The 27,451-nt window shown below is 35.4% G+C and overlaps 1 protein-coding gene and 1 long non-coding RNA gene across 6 annotated transcripts in view; one reads left to right on the forward strand and one right to left on the reverse strand.

Annotated features, from left to right (window-relative positions):
* LOC126931274 (uncharacterized) overlaps nt 1-27,451 on the reverse strand; it is a 634,186-nt gene that overhangs the window by 46,768 nt on the left and 559,967 nt on the right. Inside the window, exon 2 of the long non-coding RNA XR_007717817.1 lies at nt 8,681-8,760. This is a non-coding gene — a long non-coding RNA (uncharacterized LOC126931274). The remainder of the gene's footprint in view (nt 1-8,680; nt 8,761-27,451) is intronic.
* The window catches only part of SYT1 (synaptotagmin 1), a 596,758-nt gene continuing 594,938 nt past the window's right edge, over nt 25,632-27,451 (forward strand). For 2 of the 5 annotated variants that reach the window (XM_050749299.1, XM_050749300.1), the window contains exon 1: nt 25,638-26,048. The gene's annotated coding sequence lies outside the window, so the exon portion shown is untranslated. Of the gene's footprint in view, nt 26,049-27,451 lie in introns of all 5 variants that reach the window. The other 3 variants (XM_050749298.1, XM_050749301.1, XM_050749297.1) reach the window with 2 other exon arrangements.

Genomic DNA, 27,451 nt, shown 5'->3' on the forward strand with positions numbered 1-27,451 from the left:
TCCCTCAAGAGCTCTGATGGAGATGTACAAGGAAATTAATATTGTTTTCATGCCAGTGAACACAACACCCATTCTGCAGCCCATGGATTAAGGAGTAATTTTAACTTTCAAGTCTTATTATTTAAAGCATACGTTTTGTAAGGCTATTGCTGGGATATATTGCGGTTCTTCTGATGGAACTGAGCAAAGTAAATTAAAAACTTTCTGGAAAGGATTCGCCCTTCTAGATGCCATTAAGAGCAACAGTGATTCATGGGAGGTTGTCAAGATATCAGGATTAACAGGAATTTAGAAGAAATTGATTTCAACATTCATGGATGATTGAGGGGCTCAAGACTTCAGTGGAGGAAGCCACTGCAGATGTGGTGAAAATAGCAAGAGAACTAGCATTAGGAATGAAGTCTAAGATTTGATTAAATTCCTACAATCTCATGATAAAACTTTAACAGATGAGGAGTTGCTTCTTATTTGTAGCACAGAAAGTGGTTTATTGAGGTGGAATGTGCTCTTCTTGAAGATGCTGTGATCATTATTGAAATAACAACAGAGGATTTAGAACCTTACATAAACCGAGTTGACAGGGCTGTGGCAAGTTTTGAAAGGATTAACTCTAATTTTGAAAGAAGTTCTATTGTGGGTAAAATGCTACTAAACACTATTGCATAGTTCAGAGAAATTTTTCTTGAAAAGTTAATCAATCTGGCAAGCTTCACTGTTGTCTTATTTTAAGAAATTACCACAGTCACCCCAATCTTCAGCAACCACCACCCTGATTAGCCAGTAGCCAGCCATCAATGCCAAGCAAGACCCGCCACCAAAAGCAAAAAGATTACAACTTGCTAAAGACTCAGATTATTGTTAGCATATTTTAGCAAAAAATTATCTCTACATTAAGGCATGTACCTTTTTTAGACATAATGTTTTTGCACATTAATGGACTACTGAATAGTGTGAACATAACTTTCATATGCACTGGGAAACCAAAAATTCAAGTGACTCTGTTTACCGAAGTATTTGCTTTATTGCAGCGGTTGGGAACCAAATCCACAATATCTATGAGATAGGTCTGTATTCTGGACACCAGAACCTGACCAGATTTATGATTTGCAAGTATTTTCTACCCATATATGGATTATCTTTTAAGACTCTTGATTGTGTCCTTTGACGGATAAACATTTTTAATTTTGATGAAGTCTAATGTATCTATTTTCTTTTGTCCCTGTGTTTTTGGTATCATATCTAAACGATTATGAAATCCATAGTTATGAAGATTTACCTCAGTTTTCTTCTAAGAGTTTTATAGTTTTAGCTCGTATCTTTGGGTCTTTGATCCATTTTTAGTTACTTTTTACATACGATGCGAGGTAAAAAAGTACAACACATTGTTTTGCACATTGCAATCCAATTGTCACAGCACCATTATTGAAAAGATTGCCCTTTCCCTTTTGCAAAGTCTTGTCACCCTTGTCAAAAATTAATTGGTCATAGATATTTGGTTTATTTCTGTACTTTCAAATCTATTTCATATGTCTACCCTTATGCCAGTACCACATTGGCATTGATTACTGTAGTTTTGTAGTTACTTTTGAGATCAGGAAGTGTGAATTTTCCAGTTTTTAAAAAAATACTGTTTGGCTCTTCATTGTTCCTCGCAATCTTATATAAATTTTAGGATCAGCTTTCCATTTCTACATAAAAGACCACTGACTTTTGATAGAGATTTCATTGATTCTATAAATTGCTTTGAGAAGTGTTGCTATTTAAGTAATATTAAGTCTACAAATTCATGAACATGGAATGTCTTGCCATTTATTTAAGTCTTTTTAAATTTCTCGCAACAATTTTAAGAAAATTTTAGTGTACAAGTTTTACACCTCATTTGTTACATTTATTCCTAAATATTTTCTTCTTTTGATGCTATTATGAATAAAAGTGTTTTCTACATTTTGGAGGATTTTTCATTGATAGTATACAGAAATAAAACTGACATTTTGTTTTAATGTTGTATCCTGAAAAGTTTTCTGAATTTATTTCTCTAACAGTTGCATCTTATGGATTCTTTAGAATTTCACATGTTTAAGATCATGTCATTTAACAATAAAGATAATTTTACTTTTTCTTTTCCAATTTAGGTGTCTCTTACTTCCTTTTCTTGCCTAAACGCTTGGACTATAACTTACAGTACAATATTGAATAAAAGTATAAAATGAAATTTTTGTCTTTTTCCTGATCTTAATGAGAAATGTTTTATTGGCTTTTATCTTGTTGGGATATTTCCTTTTTATTCCTAGTGTGTTGACTGTTACTATAAAATGGTGTTACATTTTGTGAAACACTTTTTCTTCACCAATTGAGATGATCATATAAGCTGACTTTTTGTTGTTGTTTTCTTTTCTTTTTTAACCTTTGTTCATAATGTAGTATATGATACAGATTTGTCTCTGTTGAGCGATTCTTGCATTCCTGGTATAAATCCCACTTGTTCATGGTCTATTTCTCACTTGGTTATGGTGTATAATCTTTATAATATTTTGCTAGATTCACTTTGGTAGCATATTGTTCAAGATTTTTTTCATCTATGGAAGTAAGGGATATTGATCTGTGTTTTTGTGGTAGTTTTGGCTTTTTATCAGCCTAGGCACATAGAATCAATTCGAAAGCATTACCTCCTCTTCTAATTTCTGAAAGAGTTCAAGGTGAATTGAAGTTAATTTTTCCCTAAAATTTTGGTAGAATTAACCAGTAAAGTGATCTACTCTTGTACTTTTCTTTATTGGGAGGTTTTTTAGGGATATTTTACATTGTTTTAATTTGCAATTTACCAAACATAAATGATTTGAGCACTGTTAAATGTACTAAACATATTCTTTTGTGACATGTCTGTTGAAATCTGTTCCTCATTTTTTAAATTGCTTAACTATATTTTTGTTATTGGATTTTAGGATTTGTTCATATCTCTTGGATACCAATGTGGCTTGCCTACTTAATTTCTGAAGTATCTTTTGAAGAGATTTTTAATATTGGTAGTCTATCAATATTTTACTCTAATAGTTGTTATTTTATGTGTTCTGCACAGCTAAGAACTCTTTAAATGCTGTAGATTTCAGTCTTTTATTAGAAACGTGCAGCATTTATCTCAGTTTGTGATGTGCCTTTTCAATCTTTTAATAATGTTTCATGATGATCAGAAGTTCTTAATTTAACGAAGTTCATTATGTCAATTTTCCATCAATACTTAGTTATTTCCATTTAAGAAATGTTTGCCTATCTGTACCACGTGAAGATATTTTTCTGTATGTTACACCAGAAGATTTACTGTTTAACTTTCACATTTAGGTCTATGTTCCAATTCCAAAGATACATACATCCAATTGGTTTAGTATTATACATTAAACATAAATCCTTTTTCCCACTGAATTGTAGATGTGCCTTTGTTATAATCAGATGACTGTACACTTATGTGGGAGTGTTTCTGGACTCTGCATTCAATTCCATTGAACTATTCACATATTCTTTTACCAGTAACACAGTTATAATTACTGAACCTCTATAATAAATCCTTACACATAGTAGTATAAGATTTTCAATTCAGCTAAACTTCTTTAAGAAATTTTATGGCTACTACAAGACCTTTAGAGCTCCATATACATTTTTAATCAGCTTGTCAACTTACATTAAAATTGGTATTTAATTGTGCTATAAATCAGTATAAATGAAATTTATTTTTACTCCTCTAATATAAAAATATATTTTTCCATCTTCTTAGGTTTTCTTAATTTTTCCTCATCAATGTTTATCATATTTAATATAGATGTCATAACTATATTTTGTTAGGTTTAATATTTAACATTCTTTGATGTTATTTTAAATGGTATTTTAAATGTTATCTGTTTCTAATATATAGAGAAGTTATTTATTTTTACATATTGATCATATATCCAAAAATTGGTTGTTTATTTATTAAATGTAAGACCATTTATCCTTTTTAAATTTTTTTTGCATACAGAAAAATGTAATTTGCAAATAATGAAATGTTGATTTCTTAATTATTTATAAACACAGAGACACACATACAAATTCCTGGGTGAATTTAATTAGATGGGAATTCTATTTTCCAGAATTTCTTTCTATGTATGATGTAAATAGAGAGGTGGTTCAGCATTACTTGTGTAACGTATGAAAGACAGAAATGAAGTTGCAGTTATTGGTCACTGAAGGTCCTCATACTCAGATGTGATATCAGACAGAAACTGACAAATGTGTAACATAAAGAACTTGGCAATTTCTATCTTTTCCTCATATCTTTCCATTCTATACCCAGTTTTTCTTCCTAATAATACCCTCAGACCCACAACCAGACCCTTGGCTGCAGACCCACAGACACACAACCACTTTCTATAAATGTCTCCATAAGTTTCATGTGTTAGCTCCTTACTAAATATTAAGCTTACAATTATAAAGGACAGATAACTTAAACCTCTAACCATTTTGTAAAAAGCAAAGAAATAACAAAATGTATTCTCAGGCATTCAGAAGAAAAACATTTTAATATGCAGAAAAAATATAAAATAGGTTTATATTTTATGATGGGTTGCTTGGAAAACATAAGGGTTGAAACTTGAGGAAGTTTATAAAGAAATAGTTGTTTGAGATAAATTTGAAGAAAAAAACACTATAATTAAATCATAAACTCTTTTATACTTAAAAATGGCCGGGCGCGGTGGCTCAAGCCTGTAATCCCAGCACTTTGGGAGGCCGAGACGGGTGGATCACAAGGTCAGGAGATCGAGACCATCCTGGCTAATATGGTGAAACCCCGTCTCTACTAAAAAATACAAAAAACTAGCCGGGCGAGGTGGCGGGCGCCTGTAGTCCCAGCTACTCGGGAGGCTGAGGCAGGAGAATGGCGTGAACCCGGGAGGCGGAGCTTGCAGTGAGCTGAGATCCGGCCACTGCACTCCAGCCTGGGTGACAGAGCGAGACCCCGTCTCAAAAAAAAAAAAAAAAAAAAAAAGAAATGTCCTTCAACTTCTAGAGACATTAACAGTGTAGACTGTTTAATTTTAGCACTATTAAGTATGTAGTTTGCAAACATATAAATTGCTACAAAATATTTAAAGTACCATATAATAGTTAAAATCTTACACATTAAATTTGAGATTAAAATGTATCTCGTATTAATAATATTTAATTTCCAGTTCAATCTTTTTATGTTTTAAAAACTGTTCTGTTTAAACAAAAATATAAACACATAAATTGTTCAGCTAAGAAACCCATATGTAAGCAGAGAAATAAGGAAATTTTTAAAATAATAAAACAATTGTAAGCAATACTCATTGAATAGCTGATATGAAGTTCTTAATGGTTTCATCATGAATGTTTACATTAGACATGTCAAGACATTTGGTGTAATTTTGATAAAATGCTTAAGAAAGTTGTATCGTCTCTACTAAAAATACAAAATTAGCCGGGCGTGGTGGCGCATGCCTATAATCCCAGCTACTCGGGAGGCTGAGGCATGAGAATTGCTTGAACCCGGGAGGCAGAAGGTGAGGTGAGCCGAGATTGTGCCATTGCACTCCAGCCTAGACAACAAGAGCGAAGCTCCATCTAAAAAAAAGAAAAAAAAAAAAAATCTGTATCTGTATCTTGCAGATACATTTTAATAAAATAAAATCATAGAAATATCAATTGTACACACCTAAATTTTTAATAAAATAATTCTTTGACCAATAAATACCTAACCTATAATCTTAGGAATAGGCAGCAAAACAAAGTTAATTTCCCAAATTTTAGACCAATTCAAACTCACTTGAACCACCATTTTTACTAGCTCTTTGCAATCTGTGCTCTGAATTTTCTTTCAATTCAGTCCATTTTCATTCTCATTGACCTTCTCTTAATTAACCTTTCTCTAATCAATTCCAAAATCCTCTGGTCTGTTACATATGCCCAGAATCAGCTTGCCATCTCATCACCCCAACACCAAAATGTTAAATTCTTACTATTTAAGCTAACACCACCACAGATTTTTCTTCCCTTGGGAAAAGCTTTTCTGAACATTGAATTGAAATGGCTGCCTTTGCCTACTTACACCAATTTTTTTTTTTTTAATTCTTTACTGGCAAAGCCTGAAACTGTTCCTAGCTATTTCATTCTTGAGTTTGCCTGGCATCAACATTGTACTCTGACACTACCAGTGTAGATGATACAGAAGTAAACTAGGTAAAGCAGTAGACATAACATCAGTAGAACCAAGTTACACTCCTATACCATTAATTGTTCTGTAATGTTTATTGTGACCTTTAAACAATCTGACTGCTAATTTCATCCTCTGAAAAGTGGGACCAATGGAAATGAGAACAGAAGTCTACGAGAATAAGATGATACGGGTACAAATACTCTATAACATACAAAGTATTCCCATTATAAAATATGCCAATTTTGAAAATATTTTTGTAATATTCTGACATATTGCACTGATGTTTTTCTCCTGTGGAAGCAGTATTACTTATGGTGGTTAGGAATAGTTAATATGAATTATTATTATTAAGCTTTAGGTGTATAATGGATTACATAGGCCCCTTTGAGTCCTCTAGAGGAGCACTATGACAATCCCTCTCTCTCTCTCTCTCTCTCTCTACCTCTACCCCCATATATGTGTCTGTGTGTATATATATATATATTTAGTAAGCAACCATCTTACAAATAAACTTTTCATTATAATTTATTAATTTGCTTATTATAAGTAAAGGTACCTGTTGTTTTTTTCTTTATATAAAATTATGATCTAAGAAGCTTATGCAAACAGGGTTAATGTTGAGATACAAGTATTCTACCTTATTGTTAAAAATTGTGTGCTAGAACAATAGTACAAATGGCAAGAGTCCTTTTTTCTTATTTTGTTCCATTAATTTGATCACAAATAAGCAACCTCTTCAAAGTGCTGAGACCTGTACCTAATTCTCAAGAGCTGAATATTTTTGACCTATGCAACACCATCATATCTCCTTTCCATAGGCAACCTAAACTTCACAACTCCCACATTGAAATGACATTCTTTTTAAAATGTACTTTTTCTGTATTTGCACCCTCAGTTAATAACTAATTTAAAATTTTCAATTAACTGAGTCAGAAATCTGCTATCCTCCTATATTTCTCCTTTATCAACTCTGCCCTCAGACCTGAAGTCTTCATTTTATCTGTTAAATATCTCCCCAATGTGTTCCATCTTATCCATTTACTATCACTGACTTCATTCGAGACCACATACATGCTGAGGCTAAGGGCCAGCAAACTTTTCTTGAAAAAGACCAGAAAGTGAATATTTTAGGATTTCAGGTCATGTAACCTCTGTACCAATTACCTACCTCTGCTGTTGCACCCTGAAAGCAGCCATAGACAACACGTAAGCAAGTGGGTGCTGTTGGGTTTCACAAAAATTTTATTTACAAAAACAAGAAGTCAGCCCTCAGGCTGAGACCACTGAAGTGGCAATTCATGTCTAATCCTGTAATCTCCCTCTCAAATCCACACTCCACATTTTATTTTCTGCATTGAAAAGAAAATCTGACTATATTTATCTCTTTTGGTGGTTCTTTATTATTTGTAGATGCTCAAGATTTGTTCTTCATAATGTAAGTCCTGGCTAAAATTTCAAATTTATTTTGAGAATCCTGGTATACTCACCTAGAGTTCCAAAGTTGCTAAAGTACTTGCGGTTCTTGGCTTCTTACTCATGGATTTGGTAAACATTTATTAAGTACATATTATCTGCCAGTGTGGACTATTTTCTTTTGTGTGAATCGCTCTCTAAACTGAACACCTGGGGTGTGTCAATCTGGTAGCCCAAATTTGCCTCCTCCAGTTTCACTTAAGAGCTTCACATTTTTATTTACTTATTATATTTTATAATCTTCCCAAGGTTTTCATTTTTAGCTTTTGATTTTCCATCACTATATATTTGATCTACTTTTATCACTACAATGCTCACTCATAGTTGCCTGAATCTAAAATACATATTTCTGGTGTCAATTTCTGCTTTAGCTTCAATTCTGTATTTACTATATTGTTACATACAATCCCTTTGAAGACATCTCCAACTGAACATATTCCAAACCTGAACCATTAGCTGCCTTTATTTCTTATCTTGATTAGTACAACTATTAAATCAATTACCCAAAGACTCTCACTTGAATGTAATAAAGACTACATCTTAAGGGTGATAGGAATGTTTATCAAAATTTGAAACTCAACTTTTATTTATTTCAGCTCATTAATACATTAAGATGAACAGCCCTGTTCTATCCACCTACCAGAGGAAAAGGTAAATTCTCTGTGGATGAATATATTTTAAGGCTCTACATTTTTAATAAAAAATGTGATGCATTCTAAAGAAAAATAATATTAAGTTATGCTGAGAGAAAAAAAAAGGAATGACAACAATCCAAGGTTAAAAAAACCAGAAACACAAAGATACAAGTGATACAAATATTGTAATTAATGGTTAAGCCTTTTTTTTTTTTTTTTTTTTTTTTTTTTTTTTGAGACGGAGTTTTGCTCTGTCGCCCAGGCTGGAGTGCAGTGGCCGATCTCAGCTCACTGCAAGCTCCGACTCCTGGGTTCACGCCATTCTCCTGCCTCAGCCTCCCGAGTAGCTGGGACTACAGGCGCCCGCCACCACGCCCGGCTAGTTTTTTTGTATTTTTTAGTAGAGACGGGGTTTCACTGTGTTCGCCAGGATGGTCTCGATCTCCTGACCTCGTGATCCGCCCGTCTCGGCCTCCCAAAGTGCTGGGATTACAGGCTTGAGCCACCGCACCCGGCCGGTTAAGCCTTTTTCTAAATAATCATGATTGACAGTCAAAAAAGGAGATTAAAAAGGAGATTAAAAAGGAGAGTGTGAAAATATAGGAAAGGTGTGATAAAATAGAGTTATAGTCTATGAAATGAACGAAATAAGGCCAGGCTTGGTTGATCATGCCCATAATCCCAGCACTTTGGGAGGCCGAGGTGGGCAGATCATGAGGTCAGGAGTTTGAGACCAGCCTGACCAACATGGCGAAACCCTGTCTCTACTAAAAATACAAAAATTAACTAGGCGTGGTGGCACGTGCCTGTAGTCCCAGCTACTCAGGAGGCTGAGGCAGGAGAATTGTTTGAACCTGGGAGGTGGAGGTTGCAGTGAGCCGAGATCATGCCATTGCACTCCAGCCTGATGACAGAGTGAGACTCCATCAAAAAAACAAAAAAAAAAAAAGTAAAGAAAAGAAATGGATGTTCTAGAACTGAAAAATACAATAATTAAATTAAGTATTATTATATGGATTAAACAACAGGTTTAATAGAGTAGAAGACAGAAATTGTAAATAAGAATCAAGTTAAACATAATTCCAAACTGAAAATAAAGACTGCAAATAGAGAGAAAAAGAATGAAAATACACAAAGACTATAATACAGAGGTAGTAAAAATGGTCTGGCATATGTATAACAGGAGTCCCAGAACAAGAGAAGGTAAAAGAAACAAAACAATATATAAAGACACAGTGAGTATAAAATTTTCAAAACTGAGGAAAGATATTAAGCCATAGATTAAAGAAGCTCTGTAAACCCAAAGTAGGACAAATCAAGGGAAACCACAAATTGAAATAAGTTGATGAAATTACTGTAAAACACAGACAAAAAATTTTAGAAGTGATCAGAGTGAAAAATAAATATTATATTTTGAGGACAACAATAAAATAGATAACTTACTTCTCAACAGAAAACAATAAAATGAAATATTTAATTGCTGAAAGAAAATAACTGACCACAGAATTCTAAATCCAGTGAAAACATTCATTAAAATGAAAGCAAATATGAAAAATTTTCACTTCTAGCCATGACAAAATAACAAGTTCCCAACTTACATTCTGTTCATAAAAACACTAGAAAACTGGATAAAATATATGAAACAACTGCTTTCAAATATTGAACAAGAAATACATAACTACATTCCCTAAAATAGGGAAAGAAAAGAGTGTTACAACCATCCTGAAATTCTGCCTGGAGGCACTTTCTGTACTGCGGTTTAGAAAGGAGAAACTGAAGCAGTGCAAACTCAAATCACCTTTGGGTTTGTCTGACTCAAGAGAGACCAGTTTGGACAATCTGAAGCAGCTGGAATTAACAGGTAAGGAAACTGGAAAAGGCACCAAACAGAGACAGTACAGAGATCCTGAAGTCAGCATAGAGATTACTTTGACTCTTTGGGTGAATAGTAAGATCCACATGAGGGAAAAAGAGAACTTCCTTGAGTGTGTGAACTCAACAGCTCACACAGGGCAGAGAAATAACCAGTTTCTGACCTACTCGAGTGGAGGAACCTTGCTGAACACCCAGAGCATTTAGTGGAGACGTCAGAGAGGTCATGCCTGAGGAAGAAAGCTAAAATAATCCTATAGTAATGGCTACTCTAGATGCACTCGAATGAAGCTAAAAGATAAACCTTAAAATGAACAAGTTGATTTTAGAAAAATAAATCTTCATGCCAATATAAAATTCAACACATTTCAAAAGAAAACAACAATGCTCAGGTGCTTGACAACATAATATTCACAAAGCTCTGTATTTGTCTTTCTATGATCAGGAAGAAAAGCATTAATAGAAAAATAACAGAAATAGCAGAGACGATAGAATTAGCAACAAGGACTTCAAAAGAGCTATTATAAGTTCAAGCATTTAAAGGTAAACAAACACATAACAGAGAAAGAAGTAGAAGATGGGAAACAAAACAACATTCTGAAGTTGAAGGCCCATGATCTGAAAGGAAAATTGATAGGCTAAATAAATAACAAATAAGATACTGAGAAGAAAAGAACGGTGTATAAAGTGACATAGCAATAAAATTATCAACACCCATACTGAAACAAAGAAAAATAAAAGGTTAAATATCTCAGTTTTGGTTAACTGTGAGGATATTAAGAAGTCTAACATATGTATAAGTGAAATCTTTATTAAAAAGAAAATAGGTTTAAGGTGGGCAGAAGAAATATTTTAAAGATTAATGGCCCTAACTATAGATTGAAACTCTAAATCCATATATTAAAGAGACTTAATGAACCCAGCCAAATAAAACAAAGAAAAGCTGCACACACAAAAATTATACTGCCATTGGCAAAAACAAATGATAAATAGTAAACTCTAAAAGCAATCAGACATTTGGAGACTGTACATGGTGGGGTTTGCAGGGGGGTAGATGATGAAAAATTACTTAAATGGATACAATGTATATTATTTGGGTGATGGATACACTAAAAGCCCAGCTGCTACCACCTTACAAAATATCCATGTAACAGAATTGCACTTGTATCCATTATATTTATACAAATAAAATAATAAATATTATAATAATTATTATAATAATCTCAGTTGGAGAAAATGAAAACATTTTATGAAGGTCAACAAAGAAAATAAATTCCACCCACTTCTATCAAAGGCAATGCAAACTAGAAAATAATAGAATAAGGCTCTAAAGGGCTGGGAAAAACCACACATATTTGTCAGTCTAAAATTCTATGTTCAGCAAAAAATTATTCAAAAATTAAGAATAAATTAATGACATTTTCAAACAAACCAAAGCTCAGATAATTTGTGAACAGTTGACCTGTATTAACACAAATGTGACAAGATGTTTTTCAAGCTCCTAGAAATATGAACCCAACTGGAAACACAGAATGCAGAAAACAATAAAGTAAAACAGAAAAAAAGTTTGTGAGTAAAGATAAATGAATATTGTGCATTAATAATAATAACCTAGAGATTTAATATATTTGCATAACTATAAATGAATTACTAAAATTCTACTAAAGGTGGCCTAAGGATAAATACAGTTAATCATTCCTATTATTGAAAATCTGGTAAATATATAAGGCATATTAGATTGTAGTAAGCAAAGAATAAATGTTCTATAAAGCAATCACTAAAAAATAGTAAGAATAATGAATAAATAACAAGTAAATAGATGGAAATAAAAAAATAAACATTTTGTTTACCACAGAAAAAGAGAATAAGGAAAAAACGGAAAAATATTAAGATAAGTATAGATTAAAATGGTATGCATAATTACATTAAATATAAATGGATTAAACCCTTAGAATATTTTTTTAAATAGGAGATAAATAAATATGTACATGTAGCAAAGCATACGTTAAATGTAACAGCATACATCAGATTAAAGTAAAATTATGGAAAAAATATACCATTAAAGTATTAACCAAAAGAAAGTTGATGATGTTACATGATGTTTTGAAATTGCATGATTATTAAGCAAAGTAGATATAACATTGCTAAACAAAAACAGTTTTATTTCATAATTTAAAAAATGAGTCAATCCATTTATTAATAGAAGATAAAACAATTTTAAATCTGATTGTTTCAAATACATAGCTTCAGAATATCTTATAAGCACAATCAACTAAATTCACAATCTACAATCCATATCCACAGTTGTAATACAAATATTTAACATCTATATCAATTGTTCACAAGTAAACAGATCAATAAATAATGATATTGAATATTTAAATCATAAAATTTATAAAATGAGCCTAATTGACATAAGTAAAATATTGCTAACAACAGACTATACATTATTTTCAAGTGGCCATGTGCTTTTATCAAGATATATCATCTGTTGACCAATAAATCAAGTTTCAACATGTCTTAAAAGATTGAAAATATCCAACCATTCCATTTAAAATAAAGCTAAAAATCAATAAATAATTAAATATCCAAACTGCTTGAAAATTAAGAAATACACTACTAAATAATCAATGGGTTGAAGAAGAAATTACAATACAAATTAGAAACTATTTTGAACCATAATGTAATGAAGATATGACATAACAAAATGTATGGAAATGTAGCTGAGGCTGTGCTTAGAGGGAAACTTATTCCTTAAGTGTATATATTGGAAAGAATCAAATACTAAAGATAAAATATCTAACCCATTACTTTAAGAGTTTGGAGGAAAAAAACCAGCAAGTCAAAAACCTAATGAAATAATAAAAAAGTTATTGTACTTGCAAACAAGTGTTCAAAGGAAATCAAACAAAATAGTTACTATTTTCAAAATATAATCGAATTCCTGAGTATCTATTAAAATAATTGAAAGTATAGGAAAATAAAACCTACCAACAAGAAATGAAATTAAAGAATATTAATAAGGCTTCTACTGTTATTAAAATACAATGGGGGATATGAATAATAACTTTTTGCTAATACTTAAATTACTTTATTAATCATTAAATTATTTAAAAACACTATGTACCAAAATAGCTTTTAAAAGAAACAGAAATCAGAAAGCCCTGTAACTCCTAAATAAAATCCATTAGCAAACTTTCCTGTAAATACTCCAGTTTTAAATATAGTTATTGGTAAATTTTTTCAAACTATACAAAAGGAATAGCACAAATTACATGCAAGTATTCCAGGGGAAAAAAAGAAAAAATATTTTGCAACTCATTTTATGAGACCAGATAATTATAATTTTGATACTAAAATATATAAAAATATAATGAGAAAGGAAAATTATAGAATAATTGTTCTCACAGCTATATACACAAATAATATATATATATGCAAATTAATTTCAGCAATATGTAAAACTATGATCCCTAATGCCCAAGTAAAGGTTATTCTGAAAATGGGAAAAATGACTGAACACTTGAAATTAAATGAGTGTAATTCACAAAATATAAAGGAGAAAATTATATAATCATTTTAATTAATGCAGAAAAGCCATTTGGTAGAAATTTATCCCGAAGTAATTAATAAAACACTTTCAAACCACCAGAGATAGAAACATTCTTATTCTAATAAACGTTACCCATAAAAGCCCCCCCAAAACAACATGTTAATTATGTTATTTTTTTTTTTTTTTTTTTTTTTTTTTTTTTTATTTAAGATTTTCTCTCAAGCTCCGCCTCCCGGGTTCACGCCCATTCTTTGGGAATAAGACAAGAATTTTTAGTAGAGACGGGGTTTCACCGTGGTCTCGATCTCCTGACCTTGTGATCCGCCCGCCTCGGCCTCCCAAAGTGCTGGGATTACAGGCGTGAGCCACCGCGCCCGGCCCTAATGTTAAATTATTTAAGATTTTCTCTCAGTTTGGGAATAAGACAAGAATGTCTACTGTCACCACTTTTGAAATTTCTTGCCAACCTAATAAAATAAGAAAAAGATTAAGATTGGAAAGAAGTTTTAAAACTATCATAAGTTACAAATAATTATACACATAAAAATCATTTTAAATTTTTGAGATATTTATAATAGTATCAAAGAACATTCAATATATGGTAATAAATCTAATAAAAGTTCTGTATGATCTCCACCTGAAAAATTTTTAGATATTATTGATAAAATTAAGGAAATCTAAATAAATTGGGGTATTTACCATATTGATAAATTAGGATTTTTAATCTATATTATGAAAATATAAGCTGTTCATAAAGTTAACTATAAATGCAATTCTCTTAAAAATTCACCCCACAACAAATGAATTAATTATAATGGTATGTTATAGTTGAAAAACACGATAGACACTACTTTAGCAGAATGATGAAAGTTAATAACACCAATAATGGGGCAAATCAATGGCATAGCCTCTTAAAGAGGTGCACTGAGAAGAACAAAGGATGACTTCTGTGGTATTACTGCCAAAAGTATGCAACTTGAGTTGAGAGAATGTCAGAGAAGACCCAATTTAAGAGACAGTCTACAAAGCAATTGTGCTGTACTCTTGAAAATATGTCAGTGTAAAATTGAACTCACTCATAAATCCTGGCATTTTCACAGAAATTTTCACAGGTATTTTTCTGGTGGTATTACCTGTGGTATTTTTCACAGGTATTTTTCCTTGAAAATTGCCAAACTAATTTTAAAAAGCATATTGAAATGCAGAGGACTAAGAATTGTCAAAGCAGTCTTGGAAAAAATCATCAAAGTATGAAAACATACTACCAAATTCAAGGCCTATGATGAAGCAGCAATGTTAAATAAGATAATGCAGTATTATCATAAGGACAAAGTAAACTACTTGAACGGGATTTAGATTATATTAACAGAAGAAGACCTGTTGCATATTGATTGACGAGAGTTGCTATTGCAGTGAAATGAGCAAAGGATCAGTTTAATAAATCCTGTTGGGTCAACTAGATATTCACATTGAAAAAAAAAATCTTGACCCCAACATAATGCCATACATAAAATGTAATTCCAGATGGAGTACATAAGTGAATGTTAAAAGCAACAAACAAAGCTTTTAGATGAAAATACAGGAAACACTCTTTATAACTTTGGAGTCAAGGAAGATTTCTTACAGTAGACACAAAACAAACCATCCATAAGGGCAAAATGTGAAAGACTGCACTACGTAGGAAAAAGAACACATGCCCAATATATTTTATTATGATGCTACAGTAACCTTGATATCAAAACCAGAAAGTACAGCTCAAGAGAAAAACTGTAGTACAATCTTAGAGGACAATAGGAATGTAAACACCTTAACAGAATATTATCAAATCAAATCTAGTAATTGATTAAAAAATATTATATTAGAGTTCATTTATTTAAAAAATACAAATGTAATTTAATTAAAATACCCATTGTCTAGGTACAGTGGCTCATGCCTGTAATTCCAGCACTTTGGGAGGCTTAGGTGGGAGGATTCCTTGAGGCCAGGAATTTTAGACCAGCCTGAGCAACACAGCAAAACCCTCCCTCTACAAAAACTAAAAAATTAGCTAGGCATGGTGGCACACACCTACAGTCCCAGCTGCTTGCAAGCCTGAAGCAAGAGGATTTCTTGAGCCCAAGAATTCAAGGCTGCAGTGAGTTCTGATTACACAATGATTACACTCCAGCCTGGGTAACAGAGGGAGACCTTATCTCAGAAACGACGACAACAACAACAACAAAATACACGTTGATATAAATCATGTTAACCACATTCACAAATTGATAGAAACTTGCCCTCTCAGTATGTGTAAACAAAATAACAAACAAAAACCTAGACAAAGTTCCTCATCCATTCATGGTTACAACAATAAAATGTAAACCAAAAATAGAAGAGAACTTCCTTACCCAGATAAATAACTTTGTCTAAAACCCTACAGCAAACATTAGATTTATTGGTAACATATTATATCATTTTTCTTAAAGGGAAGATAATAAGAGTCCTTACTTTAAGTGGATAATCCACCCAATGCAATAAGTAAGCATAAAAACTGAAAATGAGAGATGTTGGAAAAAAAATGAAAGCTACTTTTCATCGATTTTATGTTTGTCTCTTTAGAAAATTGTTAAAATCTGCAGATGATTATTATTAATTAGAAAAGAGAATTGCTAGATATTCAATTCCTCTACAGAAGTTAATTTATTTCATTTTTAGGAGGAAACATAAGTTTTAAAGGAGTAGAATTTACAACATTAAAAATTGGTATTAAATTAGATCTAGGAAAAAACGTGCCTTGCCTTTATTAGAAAATATATTAAATTTTTATTGGAATGCTTAGAGGAAGAATCAAATAATGAAACTATAAGCCAGACTGATAGAAACAAAGTCAAAATAATGCCAATTTTCCTCAAAATTAATTTTAAAAAGTAATAAATGATATCAATAGATCAACCAGATTTTTGTTTTGCTGGAAATTTACAAGGGGACTTTAAAATATACATGAGCATGTTAAAGATGAAGAAGAATCAAAACATTTTGGGAGTAGAAGGAAGAATTTGTGGGGAAACGCTCTTTCAGATATTAAAATATATTAGAAATTTATGTTATTAAGCAGTATGCTATTAATGCAGGAATAAAGAGGTCAAACAGAATGAAGACTTTAGAAACAGATATGTGCATATATGAAAAAATTATAGAACTAGAATTGCAGGTTGATGGGGAAAGAAGAGGCTCTCAACTGCTGGGAAACTGATCATTAGGGTAGAAAAATGTAATTAGATTCTGTCTCATAGTATAAATAAAATTTATTTTTAGAAAAAGAAAGTAAATATAAAATGCTTAAATTTTATTAACTTATACATATAGAGAATATAAAGAAAAAGTGATAGAATTGGACTATACTAAAATAAGTTTCTCATATAAAAAGAAAAAACCTCCCCCAAAATTTAAAATATGAGTCAAAAGCTGGGAGAAGATATCTACAGTATATATTAGCCAACAAAGTATTAATATTCAGACTATATCAAGAATTCCAGTGAATCAAAAGGAAAGATTTAAAAATAAATAGATTATGGGCAAAATATCTGTGAAGGCATTTCACAGAAAAGGAAATATGAATGGTCAATAAATATATGACATTGTTCTCAAATTTCTCAGTATAAGAAAAACACAAATTTAAATCTCAAAATATATCATTAGTATCTACCACATTGATAAAAAGTATTAAGATTTGTTGTGATTTATTTTCTTATCCCAAGTAAATATAAACATCGATGCCTAATTTCGGGCTATTTTGTTTTTACAAAATACCTTAAATTATAATTACTTCCAATCTACAAAACCTGGATCCAATTCTTACCACAGGAGAAGCTTACCCAAGAGAAGCTTGTGTATGTGTGACAATGTTCATAGCAGCATTGTATGTAATATAAAATCATCAGAATAATGCAAATATCTAAAGACAGAAGAATGGGTTTAAAATTAATGCAGCAGGGCGCAGTGGCTCACACCTGTAATCCCAGCAGTTTGGGAGGCCGAGGTGGGAGGAACACAAGGTCAAGCGATCGAAACCATCCTGGCCAACATGGTGAAACTAAAAATACAAAAAAAATTAGCTGGGTGTGGTGGCGCACGTCTGTATTCCCAGCCACTCAGGAGGCTGAAGCAGGAGAATCACCTGAACCTGGGAGGCAGAGGTTGCAGTGAGCCAAGATCACGCCCCTGCACTCCACCTGGTGACAGAACAAGACTCCATCTCAAGAGAGAGAGAAAAAAAAAGAAGTTATGCAATTGAACACAATCACGCCTGTAATCCCAGCACTTTGAAAGGTCAAGGCGGGCAGATCACTTGAGGTCAGGAGTTCAAGACCAGCGTGGCCAACATGGTGAAATTCTGTCTCTACTGAAAGTACAAAAATTAGCCAGGCTTGGTGGTGGGTGCCTGTAATCCCAGCTACTTGGGAGGCTGAGGCAGGAGAATCACTTGAACCGAGGAGGTGGAGGTTGCCGTGAGCCGAGATCTCGCCACTGCATTCCAGCCTGGGTGTCAGAACAAGCTTCCATCTGAAAAACAAAACAAAACAAAACAAAACAAAAAGTGATAAGAAACTAATTTCAGTTACATAAATAAATCTCAAATTTTATTCTTAAACTAAGAAAGCAAGTTGCAGAAATACATCTTAAAGCATGATTCTATGTATAAATCATCAAAAACAGGTAAAACTAATACATATGGTAAAACTATAAAGAATAGCAATATAATGATAAATACAAAACACAAGATAGTAGTTACCTTGGTTGTGCAGCTAGGGAGAAATATCAGATGGGGGAGAGAAATAGGTGATGGCAAAGGTTACCTTAATACTTGATTTCTGAAGCTGAATTGTGGGTATACTGGTGGCTGTATTATTAACCTTTACAGCATGCATACTATTTCATAATGAAGTTCTAAGAGTTCTTAAGCCCATAGCTAAAACTCAGTCACCTCATTGATTAAAGAGAGTGACTGGAAAAATACCCCTGCTCTAGTTTCATGGATTTCCCTTGGAGGTGATGAGATAATTATATTAATAGACGTGATTCAAACTGTTTCTACATACATCTTTCAAGTTACTCAGTATTTCTAGAGTCTACTCAACTAGAGTGGTAGTCCTTGAAATAGTCACAGCTATTTTTAATACATCGTAAATGTCTATTAAGATTATCAAGCCATGGCAGTTGAACGCATGGAAGAGGGGGAGTCACCCACCGTGTGATCTTCAAAAAATTACTGAACATTTCTGTGTCTCAGGTTTTGCAAAATGTTTGTTTTTATTTATACTATTGGCCTCCTGACACTCAAATCTAGTTATTCAGTTCTACTTAGGATCGATGTGGGGACACACATCCAGGACAGCTAAGGTCCAGGAGATGTTGTTTTTGTTGCACCCATAATAGGTTCCCGCCCCCTGGAGCGGAAGCATGCCCACAGACAGAGAACAATCACTCACGTCCCTATCAACCTCTAGCAAATCTTCAATATCCCCAAAGACTTAAATAAACAAATGGAAGTATGCCCAGGTCCATGGCAGACATTTATGCTGGAGCCGGGGGTAGAAAACCTGGTGTCCTTACCCTTTTTATTAGTTCAATGTCCAGTAAATGAACCTTCCTTAACAGTCCACCAATTTATGGTGCTTTATTCAGTATTAGGTGAATTAGGAACAAGTAGTACAGACAGCATAAAATATTGAAGCAAACCCATATGGTCTGCTCTGCAAAAAGCCATCCAGAAGTGTCCCGGAAAGAATCAAATGTATTTTTCAGCCCTATCAGAACACTAAGAACCACTGCAGAATCAAATTTTGAAGTAGAGGTTTTGATTGTCTACCATCCTTCTCTCCACAATTTTATTATTAAAATAGTTTTATTTTGTTGAAAACACAGACTCTTCTCCCACCCACACCCAACCCTCTATGGCTTTGGGTAACTCGATTAGTCTCTCTGGACACACTTTTCAAATAAGTTGAATGAAGCAGCTGAACTATAATTCTCTGTGTGTTCAATTAGATAGAAATCCTTCCTCTGATTTCAAAGAGAATTAATATAAACTTTAATGTTGCCCTTGCTTTATTAGCAAACTAGTTTTCACCATGGTATATTCCTTTTATGATAGAGTATTTGAAACATATATCATTTGTTTCCTTTCTAAGACCTTTAGCTAACATTAGCTCAAACTATTTTATTTTGCCCCTGAGATAGATTCACCTAAATGATATTTTCCTTGCTAACCTCAACAGCCTGACACAGTATATTACTTTTTGAGCCACTGTCCTCCTTTTCATTTCCAATATTTTCTTAGCCATATCTTTAAGAAAAGGCTTTTGTAAAGCCACATAGAAAACTACTAGCTCTTTATTTTCCTTTCTTTGGAAATTGTGAAGTTTCGTCATTCGATTATGGGGCTCTGTCTGCTCCAGAGACTTTACTCCCATAAGTATTCATTTTTTTTCTTCTCCCATTTCTAGATTCTCTTTATTAAATACCGTGGATGTTCAGTATAAAAATCCACACGGCTAATTTCTTATCCAATTTTGATATAGGGAGTCTTCATATTTTTTCTTCACCCATTGGTTATAAAATAAAATCACTAGCAGTAATCCCAGGACAAATGAACTTGAGAAAGATGAGTGGAAGAGAAATAAAAATGATGGCTCTACTGTCTTTAAGGGTATTTTCTAGAAAACAAAACAAAACAAAAAAGTGTTCATCATTTTTTTACCACCAGAATTGGATATTTCTTAATTTTAAAGAATAATATAAAGAAATGTTTTTATGAAAAAAAAGCTTAAGTACACATTCCCCCAAAACTAAATTATTCCTATCCTAGATTACAGTGTAAGAATACTACATGCGGCCGGGCGCGGTGGCTCAAGCCTGTAATCCCAGCACTTTGGGAGGCCGAGACGGGCGGATCACGAGGTCAGGAGATCGAGACCATCCTGGCTAACACGGTGAAACCCCGTCTCTACTAAAAAATACAAAAAAATAGCCGGGCGAGGTGGCGGGCGCCTGTAGTCCCAGCCACTCGGGAGGCTGAGGCAGGAGAATGGCCTAAACCCGGGAGGCGGAGCTTGCAGTGAGCTGAGATCGCGCCACTGCACTCCAGCCTGGGCGACAGAGCGAGACTCCATCTCAAAAAAAAAAAAAGAAGAATACTACATGCAAGACAGATGACTGTCGTCATTTTACATATTAAAATTTTCTGTATCCAGGCGTGTTGGCTCATACCTGTAATCTCAGCACTTTGGGAGGCCAAGGCGGGAGGATCACTTGAGCCCAGGAGTTCAAGACTAGCCTGGGCAAAATGGCCAAAAAAAAATAAATAAATAAATAAATAAAGCAAAAAATTAGCCCAACATTGTGGCATGCACCTGTAGTCCCAGCTACTAAAGAGGCTAAGCTGGGAGAATCACCCAAGCCTAGGAATTCGAGTATGCAGTGAGCCATGATTGAGCCACTGCACTCTAGCATGGGCTACAGGGTTACACCCTGTCTCCTCCCACCAAAAAATAAATGAAAGTTCTTATAACATGAATTAACACGCTTCTACCTTTAATGCTCATAGGTGAAGAGTCTATGGCTGACTATTCGCTTAAATGGATGAGTTGATGGGAGGAAACCCAATAACTCAGAAATCTGGAAAAAAAATAATAGTAACAGAAGTAGCAGCGAGAATAATGATAAAATGATAATAATAGTCATTAAGTTCTCGCTATGTGCTTGGAACTAGCACTTTATGTGCACTGCTTTTTTTTAATAAAAAAAAAAAAAACCTAATTATAAATGCTGTGTTCTTTTTTTTTTTTTTTTTTTTTTTTTTGAGACAGAGTCTCGCTCTGTCGCCCAGGCTGGAGTGCAGTGGCCAGATCTCAGCTCACTGCAAGCTCCGCCTCCCGGGTTCACGCCATTCTCCTGCCTCAGCCTCCCGAGTAGCTGGGACTATAGGCGCCCGTCACCTCGCCCGGCTACTTTTTTTGTATTTTTTTTAGTAGAGACGGGGTTTCACCGTGTTAGCCAGGATGGTCTCGATCTCCTGACCTCATAATCCGCTGTGTTCTTATGTACATATTTTAGATGAGAAAACTGAGGCTCGAGGGGGTTTGTACATATTTCAAGGTGACATAGCCAATCAGTGGTGAAGCTGGAATTCTACCCCAATTCTGACACCAGAAAACATTTAATTAATTATCTGTCCCGCAAAGAGAGCAAAAAGTCAGTATCTTGAGAAACACAGATAAAAAGTGAAAAGAATAGTAAGATATACATCTATATAAAAAATAAAAAATAGAAAAATTTAGAGAGGTCAATTTTTTTCTTTTTTAAAGAAACAATCCTGGGTAATGATATTTATAAATAGCTTTCACCAGACAACTAGTGTGGCTACTAAAGATATAAAGTTTAATGATGTGTGAGTCTTGATTAAATGTAACTCTTTTTTATTTTGAGACAGAGTCTCGCACTTGTCGCCCAGGCTGGAGTGCAGTGGCGTGATCTCGGCTCACTGCAAGCTCCGCCTCCCAGGTTCACGCCATTCTCCTGCCTCAGGCTCCGGAGTAGCTGGGACTATAGGCGCACGCCACCACACCCGGCTAATTTTTTGTATTTTTAGTAGAGACGGGGTTTCACCTTGTTAGCCAGGATGGTCTCCATCTCCTGACCTCGTGATCCGCCTGCCTTGGCCTCCCAAAGTGCTGGAGTTACAGGCGTGAGCCACCACGCCGGGCCCAATTAAATGTAACTCTTTAGTATTATTGATTGACCAGGGAATTCTGGCCTTTCCAACAACATGCAGAATTTTCTTGATACCTCTCTCACGTTAAGTATTCTTTCTGTGGTTTACAGAAACCTTGGCTAAGTTTCCACTTATGAATTTCTAGTTCTAAAGTCCCTAATTCCCACTCTTGCCATAAGACACACTTTTCTCCTCAGTGCCCCAATCCAATTTAGTTTCTATTCTGATCCTGTAGCCTAAAATAGATGGCAAAGGAAGCATGAAAGTAGTAAATAGATGAATCCAATAAAAAAGGAATAAAGAAAATATTGAAAATGAGATCTTGATCAGAGCAAAATAAGAAGAAAAATTAATAACACTTTTTTAACAAAGAGGAAACAAAACATTAAAATAGATTTTTTAAAAGTTCTGAAAATAATATTTTTAAAATACCATACAATCAGGAGATAAATTAATTCTCAATAGCAAAAGATGTAGGAATTCTAGACATAAAAGTACTTAAGAAATGGGATAATAAGAGTGACAGAGAGACAGAACAATTGACCCGATCTTCCTTTTAATAAAAATGAGTCTGCTTCAATAGGCAAAGAGATGATACACACTCTCTGCAAAGTATGATGTTGTCAGCCCAGTAGAAGCAGGAGGACATCTTCAAAACATTTCCAAGAGCTTGGAGATAATTTAGGAATAGGAGGGAGAGTTAAAATCTTAGAATAGCTACAGCCACCGTATAAAGAGTCTTCTTAATATTCATGTACAGAAAATGCTATTAATTTTAAAGTTAAGCATAATATACATGTAAAGCCTATTTCTTATTTTAGCCTGCAGTCTCCCTCAAGGTATTGGGATACAAACCTCTGATACCATTCATGTTGCCAAGGATTCTGGCCACTGAAAGAGAAAGATTGCTAGGTAAGATGTGAAGTAAACAGGAAAAGAAATTGACTAAAATATTGATGACAAAAATCAGCGTCTGGAGCAGAAATTTTAAAATCTGTATTTGTATTCTATTGCCTAATTTCTTCTAAAATAAGCATTTTTTTTTCCTATATGCAGCTATTGGTAAATAGGATAAATGTGTCAGTTTTAATCACTGGAATCTAGAAAGCATGCTAGGCATATATTTAGAATAAAGATTTATATTCAGTGGATATTATAATAATCCTCTCATACGAAGATATTTATTGGACAACAAAATTACAGGGTTACTTAATTCTTCTTTGTCTCCTCTTCCTCCTTCTTCTCTTTCTCCTCCCCTTCCTCCTCCTCCAGATTCTTCATCTCCTTTTTCTCCTGTCGTTTTTCCTCCTCCTCTCCTTTTTCTTCTCCTCCTCTCCTTCACTAAATAACTGAAATAAAATTTAGAGCAAATTCTGTTATCTTCTTTCTCCAACTATGAAATTATTTAAAAATAAGGTTTGGAGACTCTTTTGGGAAATGGAAAGTGAATATTTACATAAAGTCACAAGTCTGGGGTGCATTATTTTCACACTTCTACCTCTAAGGTTAAACTTCCTATTATTCAAGCATAGTGTAAACAAAAGTATTTGCCAGTTAGAAGGATATGTTTATATCACGTTGCCTTCTTTTCCCATATACTTAGAATAAGGATCTTAATCTTAAACATTACATAAGTAGAAGAGATTTAATTAAAAACTTGAAGAAATGTGTTACTGTTAATTGAATTCTTGCAACATTTACCTTTGCACACCATTGTTAATAAAACTCCAGTTCAAAGTGGATGGGTTTGGGGAATTGAGATAGCTATTTATTTCCCTACCTGAGATGCCAAGATAATCTTCTCAGTAAAATAAAGAACCCAATTAGGTGAGTTCTCATTTGTAGCTATTGATCAAGTTTACACAAAATGCTAGGGTTTCTAAGTAAAACAAATAAGAGGTTCAAAGGCCTTTAAACGAGGTTGAGGGAGTGAGAAAGAGAAATAGTTCTCTGCGTTTTGAAAGCCTTTCACCTGTGGAGCAGATAATGGACGGGCCCCTCTCCCAGCTGGGCTCCGCTCCCGCCCCTTGCCTGGCGCGCGGTCCCTTCCCCCACCCGCTGAGCCTTCCTGTTTGGTATCTCGGTATTACCAAGCTATAAATTGCCTGAGAGCTTAGAGACAATCAGGTCACCACCGCCCTCACAAGGGAAAAGCTTCTTACTTCCGAGCAGAACGGTTCAGCTGGGAAGAGAGGAAGCAGGGAGAGATTTGTGCTTTAGTCGTCACTGCTCTGGTAAGGGGTCGAGAGAGATGGGGGAGGGAGGTGGCAAAAAATAAAAATAAAAAGCATCCCTAGCAATGCCGCACTTGACCCAAGTCTACAAACTTATTGGTCGCTGCAATGGAAACTCCCAGCGCACTCTCCACGGCCTGGCAGCCGCCGCTCATGGGTGGAGTCGCGTTCCCGGCCCCACCTATGGGACGGAGCTGCTTCTCCTGCATCTCGGCAACACCACACCCTTCGCGGGAAGTCTCCAGGCTTCCAGCAAAGCTCAGCTTATCCCGCCCCCGCTTCCAACCCGGAACCCCAGAAGAATAGCATGATGAACCTCCAGCAGCCCGGCGGGCCACCTCCCCGCGGCTCAGTTTGAAGACACTTGTGCAGAACCCTTTCATGTCCCCACCCTGCCCAGCTTTCACAACTCCGCCACGTTAAATGGCCAAAGACAAACTTCTGCCTCTTCTATCCCGGGTCCCAGCTTTTCAAAAACCTACAGCTGGCAAACCCACACACGTCGAAACTCCTAGGTCGCTGTTGCAGTCTGGGCATGCTCAGTATCAGGGCAGGTTTTGATTGAAAGTAAAAAAAAAAAAAAAAAGCTTTGTATTATGCTCGCTCTCTTTCTCCTGTGCATATGGCTTGCTGAACAGGTTTTGGGGCATTCTTGAGTCTACCCAGAGGTTTTATCGGATGCCCTTGATTGTGTCTCCTTGGCATCTGTTCCCCTCTTACTTCACTCCCTCCCCCAACCCGCCTCCACCCCGCTTCCCAGGTCCCTGTCCGCTGTGGGGATGGAGGGACACTAACAGAACTGGGATGGGAGATGTTGGCTGAGCGGATCCACCTATTATTAGTGCGCTGGGATTGGCTTCTTGGCGCAGCGTAGCCGAGGTGGAGCCAATCAGGATGCTAGGGCTGGGAGATGATGGGCGGCCGCCTCCTCACTGGAGGGATTCCTGGAGAAGCTGCAGTGTGGGGATGCTTTAGAACGAGTACTGCCCCCAGTGTCTTTCCACCTCCTCCTGCAGCAGCGGCAGCGGCGGCAGCAGTTAGCAGCGGCAACTTGAGGCTGCACCCCGGGCAAGCCCCCAGGGTGGTGCTCAGCCGAGAGGGGGGCTCGGCGCCCCGAAGGGGTGTGTGTAGGGTGGGGGCGACCAGCTGGGACCAGCTGGTGGCCCTGGAAAACCTCCCACACACCCACACCCACACACCCCTTTTGTGTTGCAGGCTGCCCCTCCAAGAGCGGAGGCAGCGAGAGCACGCGTGTGCCTCGCGCCGGTCCACGCCGGGAGAGCACTGGGGACTGAGACCCGGCACCACCTCCCGGTCCGCCCTCCAGGTAAGGAAGCGGGACTGGCGGCGCGGCCACCTCGGCGGTGCCTATCTGCTCGAATCCATCCCAAAGATTTTCTTCTCGATACACTTGGATTTTAGTGGTGGGAGTCTGAGACCTAGGGAGGGATCCCCGGGTGGCCTATTGTGAGAAATATGAGACCACATGTGCATCTCCTGGAAAAGCACTTTGCACAGCGCCCGTGATTTAGAGCTTGGAGTTGATATTGGGCATCCCCCATCTTCTTGCTTCCTCTTTCCTTCTCTTGTTCTCTCTCCTCCGCCCCCCGCCCCCAATCTCAATCTTTTCTCTCTTTCTCTCCCACACCTCCCCTCTCGCCCTCCTCCCACCCTAAGCACGCACAGGGTTTCTTTCTCCTCCTGGAGAGGATTGCCTTTCTTAGAGGAAAGAGGGGGAGTGAAGAAAGGAGAAAAATTTCTTTCTGTTGAGGAGAGGGATATGGGGGTGGGTGGGTTGGGGCGTAAACAAGATAGAATACAATCTCTGCGAAAATCAGAGCACAGAAAGCAATTAAACTGAATAAGGGGAGTAGACAAGCCGACCAGCTTGGGCTGTCAGAGAGGGGAAGCGTCAAGTTTGACTTGATTTCCTCCTTGCAAGAGACTATGTCTCTCACTTGATTCGTTCAAATGGAACAAAAATAAACCGACAATCCAACCCACTTTCAACTGCTTAATTGCTGTTGCTTTTGAGTGCCAACCATCTGACTTTTCCTGTTTCCATCTGTCCTGTGGGACTGACAATTTGGTATTGCACATCAGTGTTAATATCTGAACTTTGAAAGGTTTCTTGAGTAAGAAAAAAAAACACAATTAAAAATAGATTATTACTTTCCTGAGGTTTCTTGGTATGGTCTGTTGTTGGGGGATCAAAAAATGTAAAGTTTCAAAACATTTGCAAGGGACAACAGTTTTATAGGGAGGCTTGGATTTCTACTTTGAGAAAGCTAATCTTCTAGTTAGCTTTGTGTACATGTTGATATTCACTTTCTCCAGTATTAACCCTTTGGTGAAATAAAGCAACTGTTTAACTTTTGTGTGGAAGCTACATTTGTGTATGAATTTTCACTTTATTCTACCTTTCTACTATCTATTTGAATTTTATTGTCTGGATACCAAACTTATGCCTGGCTTTATTTTCTTTTAATAGGAGGATATTTAATGGATGTAAACATGATGTTTGTACAATTTCAGCACTCCCTTTAGAAGGCACATGGAGGCTCAGCTGGACAAGAATCCTCCTGTATTGGAACAAAGTTTAGAAAGTAATGCTAGAAAGATAGCCTAAATTTTAAAAATCCTGAAGGGGAAAACATTTTTGTAACGTCTTGTTAAAAGAAAGAAAAATATATCAAAACAGCAACATGCCCCTGGCTGCCTGCATAATAG

The sequence above is a fragment of the Macaca thibetana genome, chromosome 11, assembly GCF_024542745.1.
Source record: "Macaca thibetana thibetana isolate TM-01 chromosome 11, ASM2454274v1, whole genome shotgun sequence".
Lineage (NCBI taxonomy): Eukaryota > Metazoa > Chordata > Mammalia > Primates > Cercopithecidae > Macaca > Macaca thibetana.